Below are 8,710 nucleotides of genomic sequence, written 5' to 3'. Positions count from 1 at the left end.
CATTAAGTTCACTACCGTCAAAGAGTCTGTAACAAGGTGTTATAGATCATATTGTAGGGAAAAAAGGTCTGGAATGCTAAAGGACCCTCAGCCTAATATAGCTTAATTCACGTCCAAGAGTGTGAACACTTCGAACCTGGTCTTCAAATACTTCCAATATGATCCAGGCACTTTTGAAAAGCCAGTGAAAATTACCATTACTCATTTCTATTATATATATACTGTAATAAGATTCTGTTCAGAAACTGCTGAAATTCCCTTCACTACTCTGGTTCCATCTATAGCACTATGCTCAAATGTTTTCTTTTAGATTAATATACATTTTTATTTTCAACCTAGTCTTCATCTAATAAAATATTGGTCATATTGATTACTGTAGTTATAAATATGCTACATCATAATGATTGCTTTTCTAATGTGACATTTTCATGGCATTCTGTTGATCTGAGAATCAATAAGAAACAATTTTACTGATGTCAAACCCTAAATATTATGATTGCAATTTTTATGTTGACAAATTAATTCCTATTTGCCATTTACAACAGACAAAGGCTGTCTATTAATGTTAGTTGATACTTGCCTTTAGCAATTTACAAGACTCAGAGTAAGTTCCACAAAGACAGAATCAGCTACCTGGAACTTAGCATGCAATGCTGGGAATTCTCTTAAATAGCATTTACCCTAAATTTATACAGCCTACAATTCCTGGGTTTGGGGAGAGTGGAAATCGGACGTTTTGCCCACGGTTGGGGTGGAATTTGGGCAGTACTCCGATCCAGTTTCCACCTAAGTTGCCCTGCGTGGCTCCCATTCTGGGCTATTTAAAGACTCCCAAGATGGAGAGGAGCAAAGGTAAGTAATCCCACACCTGATTTTGTATGTGTAGTAACACTGGTGCTGATGTGACACTAACAGCGACTGCACTCAAGTTGAAATCTGTTATTTTATACATCGTACTGCTGTGTTAATATTTACTGAGGCATTGTCACATATTGGTACTATTTCCTGTGCTCAGTGGCAGGAAGGAATTACCACCTAACTCTGATATCTTGGGACATAGCATATGATATAGAATTAATTGGTGCCTGAGCGGACTAAGTGATATACAAAGTCGACGCGTACCCAACTTAACTCTCTGCTTTAAATAAACCGGACACGGACACCAAGCAAAGGAGAACAGTATTTATTATACTACAGAGCTCTGGGAGAAGCACTAACACCTTATGGATGTGATCGCCAAACTTCTCAATTTTGCAATAGCAGCCGTGCTCCTTTTATACTATATAAAAACAGGAAAGATACCATATTACATTTGACCAATCGGGCACTTTAGCATTCTTTAACTTTGGCCAATCCGATAGCTTAGCAACCCTTAATCACATTCTATCAAAAACAAGTTGATCATATTATTATACCGTTAGCAAACAACTTAATTATATTTCTGTTCTGTGCAAGTGACATCACACGTTTGGTGTAAGCAGATCAAGTCAGCTGCCTGTTGTGCCAGTGTCTGCAAAATGTTAATGAATGTCCAGAATTTCAGCAGGCACTACGGTGCCATTTTAATTTCCTCCAATAGCCCTCCTTTTGGTCCTGGAGCACAATCCTCTTGCTCCCAGATGACCATCGTTCTTCGCTTCTTCACAGGGTTGGTTTACAACCACTGACTCGTCTCGTGAGAACCGACCGTTCCGGCCACGTCATCATACGTTTCTTCTTCTTCACCCATATTTCTGGGCAGGAGGTCGGTGTATTCTTTGACAGAAGCTACTGGCAGCACAGCTTTCACAGCAGTTTGACAGCACATTTTAATGATACTCAATGCACAGCACAGCAGCATACATATCACAACCATGATCAATATCATTTGCACTAGCCACGCACCCCAGCCTGATCCTCCCAGTAACCAATCAAACCATCTGCCTCCAATATTGGATTGATGGAGCAAAGCTACTTGTTTTTGGATATGGTCCGCTAGGTTGGTAATATTTTCAGAACTGTCTGGGATGTATGTACAGCATTCTGCTCCGATCATGGCACATGTACCTCCCTGTGCAGCTAGTAGGTAATCTAGTGCCATTCTATTTTGTAGGGCGACAGTTCTTAGGGCTACCATTTTGGCACTCATCTCTCTCAGGGATTCAGCCGTGTCATTGGCTACTCCCTCAATTATGGTTGCCAATAACCATATTTCTTGAGAAGTAAACATTATTCCAGCCGTGGGGAACATAGCTCCCAGTACCACCTGCCAGGTGGGAAGTTCTCTTTTAGTACGACTATGCTTGTGGTGGTCTTTCAATTCCTTTATGTGGTGTATATATGGTACTACATACCCCAAATAGCATGATCCTGCCCAATTCTCTGGTAGCCAGGGGTATGCTCTATGACCGCATATGAAGTATGTCCCATTATAGGCTGTCATTATCTGTCCCGGTTGTTCGGGGTTTATGTTGGCGCGGAAGACGGTAAAACCCATCTGGTTGTCAGTATTTGTTCGCCTGGTCCCATTCCATGGCTTATTATTGGTCAAATTCATCAAATTGGTGGTATTGAACCACCAGCTTTCCATGGAATTTCCTGCATTATATGTGGTAAAATTTTGTATACAATGACCTTTCCCCACATCAATTCTGATCCCTTCAGTCTGTTCTGTGCCGCGCTCCCAACATATTTCCCCGATCGGCTGGCCCTTTCCTGACGTATTGGTAAGAACTAAAAAGGGGGGTTCTTTCGTATAATTATATGTTGGCTTATACCAGTCTTTAAAATTTTCTAACGAATATCCTCCCCCCCGGAACTCATTCCTTAGGCTAGTCCATTTCTGTTCCCAGGTTTTTCCGAAGGTGGATAAAGTGGTATTTTTCTGTTTCGTATGATTTCTATTAATTATCCATTCTGCCATATCTGTGAGGTTCAAGGGTATTGGCCGCAAGGGTATCCCTCCTTTCGCATGAGTGGGAGTATGGCTACATACCCAACAGGCATCTATCCCACTCCGTTTGGCATACTTATATGACATTGGCTGAAGTGCCCGGCGGTGCCGAGGCTTTTTCGAGGGCATGTTGTTGTTGGAAGAGAGAGAGAGAGCGACTGGGGGGAAGAGAGAGAGCGACTGGGGGGAAGAGAGAGAGCGACTGGGGGGAAGAGAGGAGAGCGACTGGGGGGGAAGAGAGGGAGGGGAGGGGGGGAGGGGAGGGGGGGAGGGGGGAGGGGGGAGGGCGGGGAAGGGGGGGAGGGGAGGGGGGGAGGGCGGGGGGGAAGGGAGGGGGGAAGGGAGGGGGGGAGGGAAGGGAGGGGGGAAGGGAGGGGGGGGAAGGGAGGGCGGGAGTGGAAGGGAGGGGGGGAAGGGAGGGGGGGAAAGGGAGGGGGGAGGGCGGGGGGGGGAAAAGCCCACCCCCCACCTACACCCTCTTCACACCTCCCTTTCCCCCCACTCCCCCCCCCACCCTCCCCCCTCCCTCCCCCTCCCTTTCCCCCCTCCCTTCCACCCTCCCCTTCCCCCCTCCCTTCCCCCTCCCTCCCTTCCCCCCCTCCCTTCCCCCCTCCCCTCTCCCCCCTCCCTTCCCCCCCTCCCTTCCCCCCCGCCCCTCCCCCCCTCCCTCCCCCCTCACCCCTCCCCCCCTCCCCTCCCCCCCTTCCCCCCTCCCTCCTCTTCCCCCCAGTCGCTCTCTCTCTTCCCCCAGTCGCTCTCTCTCTTCCCCCCAGTCGCTCTCTCTTCCCCCCAGTCGCTCTCCTCTCTTCCCCCCAGTCGCTCTCTCTCTCTCTTCCAACAACAACATGCCCTCGAAAAAGCCTCCCGGCACCGCGAGGGGAAGGGAAGGGGGAAGGAGGGGCGGGGGGGAGGAGGAAGGGAGGGCTTGAGGCTGAGAGACAGCACGGCCACGCCCGGTTGCCGTGGTAACCCTGCCGCGCCGCCCCGCACTGCCGAGAGCCCAGCTCTCCGAGTCCCGCCCCCCCCCCGGCCGAGAGCCGCGCTCTCCGAGCCCCCGCCCCCCCGGCCGAGAGCCGCGCTCTCCGAGCCCCGCCCCCTCCCCCCAGCCCGAGAGCCGCGCTCTCCAAGCCCCGCCCCCCCGGCCGAGAGCCGCGCTCTCCAAGGCCCCGCCCCCCGGCCGAGAGCCGCGCTCTCCAAGCCCCGCCCCCCCCGGCCGAGAGCCGCGCTCTCCAAGCCCCACCCCCCCCCGGCCGAGAGCCGCGCTCCCCAAGCCCCGCCCCCCCCCCGGCCGAGAGCCGCGCTCTCCAAGCCCCAGCCGGCCCGCACTCCCGTTGCCGGGGTAACCCGATCCGCACTCTCGAGAGCCCCCGCCCGAGCCGAGCGCGGAACAGAGTCTCACCTGCTCCTGCTGCGCGCGCACCCTGACCCTCGTGGCTGACGCCGTTGCCCCGGGTAACGTGACACGGGGGTGGGGGGGGGTGGTGAGGAGCTTAGCAGCAGCCCAGTTACCTAGCTCGGGCCTGGCTGGGCAAGAAAGGCCCAGGCTTTCAGGCCTAAGAAAAAAACGGGCAAAGGTAGGAAAAAGAATGTTCAGGTTAGATAAAATATTTACAAATGAGTGATTTATTTTAAAAGAATTTAATAAATTGAATTTTATTTTGCTGGAAATGTATATTTGAAAAGAAAGACGCAGAAAGCAGGAAAAAGAATGGAAGCAAGATGGCGGCGACTCACCTCGGTTCAGAACGATAAGGCCCGCCCACACACGCACCGATTGGTCGACCGTCAGGTCACCAAAGCGTAGAATTGGTCAATCGTCCCGTCACTCAACCGTAGGAGGGCCTGGCCGCACACGGCAGCAAGCCGCCGTACGATTGGTCGACCTCGAGGTCACTCTGCCGCTAATGAACGGATAATGAGATGCTAATGAGCGGAACGTTGAAGGTTTTTGGGATACCGCGGGCGCAATTTTAGCCCGGCCGAAACGTAAATACGCTTAAAACCGTCTCGGAAGCGTAAGCTTTCTTTGGAGGTAACGCGCGCGTAGGTACGCCCTGTAACTTTCGAGCGCATAGCCCGACAGACGCACAGGCGATGACAGACAGAATGACAGACAGAATGACAGAATGACAGACAGACAGACAGACAGACAGATCGACCGATTTATATATATAGATATATAAAAACGTATTTACATGCAATCCCCGTTTTCTACGCGGTTCTGTCGCCGCATCTCCCGTGACAATACGTATCAACGCAACTATACACAGTAACTTATACATGTTTTTGATGCAATATTGTTCTTCCAGTTATTGCCGAAGGGGTCTCCCTCCTTTTTTCTGTGGAACAGATTCAGAACAGTGGGGGTAATTATTCACATTCATGTCCTTTATATAACTTCAACTGAGTCCAATGTTTCCATATGCCCTTTCCCCTTATGTCCAGGCAGGCACAGGTGTCCCCACTAATTATAATTTCATACGGCCCATTCCATTTCTGTGCAAACCCTGGTTTTCCTGGTAGGACCTTTAGCATCACCCTACTCCCTGCGGAAGGGACCTGGGGTGCTATGGTGGGATCATCATCCTGTTTTTCCTGATTATCTCTCACGTTTTTTCGCATTCCCTTAAGTTGGGAACTTAATTCCCTTACAAATCGTTTTAATTTATCCTTTAATGGGCCGACATCGGCTCCACCTGTTATGATGCCTTCTGGTAATTGCATCGCTCGTCCTGTCATTAGTTCATAAGGGGTTAATCCTGTAGTTCTGTTTGCCGTAGCACGCAACTTCATCAGAATGATGGGCAGGACTTCTGTCCATGTTTTTCCCGATGTTTCCATGGCCTTTGCTAGGCTATTTTTAAGCGTTCTGTTCATCCTCTCTACCATCCCCGAGCTCTGGGGGTGGTAGGGTATGTGGAATTTTTGTTTAATTCCCATTAACTGACATGTTAATTTCATTATACTTCCAGTAAAGTGTGTTCCTTGGTCCGAATCTATTTGCACCAGCACTCCCCACCGAGGGATTACTTCTTCAGCTAATATTCTGGCTACCGTCAGGGCAGTGCAGTTTCTAGTAGGGTATGCCTCCACCCATCGGGTAAACTGATCAATTATTACTAAACAATAGGTTTTCCCGCGAGAATTTGGAAGGGGTCCCGTGAAGTCAATCTGCAATTGCTCCCACGGTCCCTTTGGCCTTGGTTGGTGTCCCATCTTAATTTTGATGGGTCTTCCCGGGTTATGTTGGGCACAAGTGAGGCACCTTTGGCAATACCTCGCTATGTCTCATCCCATTCCCTTCCACCACCATTCCTTACTAATAATCCCCGTCATGGCTTCCTTGCCCGAGTGGGCAAGCCCATGGTTGATCTCCAACAGCGTCTGTTGTATACATTCTGGGGCGACAACCTTACCTTCCTTTCTCCATACTTTATCCGTTCCTTTGATGGCACCCTGTGCTTCCCACTTACTCTTTTCCTGATCCGTGGAGTCCTCGTGTAACTCTGCTAAGCTCACCTCATCTTCCTCTTTATATAATTGTTCTATCATTGTTTGTTCTATCATTGTTTGTTCTAAAGCGTCTTGCGCTGCCTGATCTGCTGCTTGGTTTCCCCGGTGGTGTGGCCATTCTGGACTACTCTGATCTGGTTCTTTCTGGTGTGCCTTAATTTTAATTATTGCTACCTGCTTTGGTTTTTCACTTGCCTCCAGGAGTCTTTTAATTCTCTCCTGGTGTTTGATGGGATTACCTCCTGTGGTTATAAACCCTCTTCTACCCCAAGATGTCATGTAGTCATGTACTACCCCAAAGGCATACCTACTGTCTGTGTAGATATTTACTACCTTTCCTTCAGACCTCTCTAAAGCTCTTGTGAGGGCTTCTAACTCAGCCACTTGGGCTGATAGTCCTCCGTCTATCCTTCCTGATTCTAGGGTTTCCAGTTGTTGGTTAACTACTGCCCAACCTGTCCGGGGTAGACCTTCTACATATTTTCTTGACCCGTCGACATACAACTCCTCGTCGACTTGTTCCAGAGGAGTGTCCTTAATTTTGTCTTCCTCTAGATTCATATCTACATCTCCACAATTATTGGGTTCTCCTTCCCCTAATATTCCTTCAGCTGGATTTTCGCCAATGTCTCTAACAATGGTTAGAGCTTGTGTAGGTGGGAGGAGGACTGCCTCCCATTTTGTTCTTCGTAAATTTGATACAGACCTTAGTTTTCCTGTGTTAAGCATTTCCACCAAGGTATGCTTGGTGTGTAAGATGATGTTTCCTGTCATTACTATAGGTTCACTGATTTTCACCGCCCAGGCTGCGCAGTCCAAAGCGGCTATACATCTAGATAAACCTGCAACCACAGGTCCTTCCGCGGTTGAGTAATATGCTATGGGTCTGCGTTTATCCCCATGTGTCTGGGTTACTACTGCCGAATAAAATCCTCCCTCGTTATTACAATGGATGTGAAAGTCCTTGCACATATCCGGGAGTCCCAATCCTGGAGCTGAGATTAAAGCTGCCTTTAACTGATCATAAGCTTCTTCTTGTTCTGATCCCCATTCTATGGATTCAAGAGCGGGTTTTCCTCCCTTGACTAATCTCTGTATGGGTTCTGCCAATTTAGCAAACCCTGGGATAAAATTTCTACTGTAATTAAATAATCCCAAGACCTTTCTAACTCCTCTTACTGTTACGGGCCTTGGCATTTTCTGCACCGCATCTTTTCGGTCTATGGGCATTTCCTTGAGTCCTTGGGAGATCAAGTGACCCAAGTATAGGACCTGAGGTTGTCCTATTTGTGCCTTCTTGGGGCTTATTTTTAAGCCGGCTGATTCTAAACCTTCTAATATTAGGGTAAGGGCCTCTTTGTGTGACTCTTCCGTGTCCGAAGCAATTAATATGTCATCTACATATTGTAATACTGTGCTTGACTCTGGGATGGGAATTGTTGCCAACATATTACTCATCACCCGGTGAAATATAGCCGGGCTGTTATGAAACCCCTGCGGTAAACGGGTCCAGGTATACTGGCAGCCGTCCACTGTAAAGGCAAATTTTTCCTGTGATTCCTGGTCCAAAGGCAGGGACCAGAATCCGTTGGCTATATCCAATACTGTAAATATCTTATGTTCCGGGAACAATCCATTCAAGATTGTAGCCGGACTGGCAACAATCGGGTGTAATTTCGGAGTCACTTTATTTAGAGCCGTGTAATCTATGGTGAGCCTAAAGCTCCCGTCCGGCTTTCCTACCGGCCAGGTAGGTGAGTTAGTGGTGCTTGTTGTTTCTCTCAAGATTCCTTTTTCTACTAAACCCTTTACTATTTCTTTTACAGCCTTTTTAGCTTCTGGTTTTATTGGGTATTGCTTATGTGGGGTATGTTCCGGTCCTGGAGTACTAATTGGTTTTATATTAGCCTTTCCAGTATCTAATTTATTCTGAGCCCATACTCCGGGAACATTTTCACAAATTAGTCCATAAATTCCTCTCTCTGTTTTCCAATCCCTAGTGGTAACAGTGGCCATTCCCACTGTTCCCAGGTTGTTAGCTATTTTTGCTAGTTTTTCTTTTCTGCCATCAGGTCGGGGCCAGGTTATTTTCCCTTTTCCACAATCTATGAGAGCTTGATACTCTTTCATAATATCATTTCCTAATATAGTTCCCTCATGAGACCTGTGCACATAGAATCTCATGGGCAAGTACATGTTTCCTACGTCTACCAATTGGGTAGTACTTAAAAAGGCTTGGGTTGTTGCCGCCATCTCCCGTAGTTC

This window comes from Somniosus microcephalus, chromosome 12, assembly GCF_052327205.1.
Source record: "Somniosus microcephalus isolate GS21.2 chromosome 12, FLI_Smic_1.0, whole genome shotgun sequence".
Classification (NCBI taxonomy): Eukaryota; Metazoa; Chordata; class Chondrichthyes; order Squaliformes; family Somniosidae; genus Somniosus; species Somniosus microcephalus.
This window is presented reverse-complemented; position numbering follows the sequence as displayed.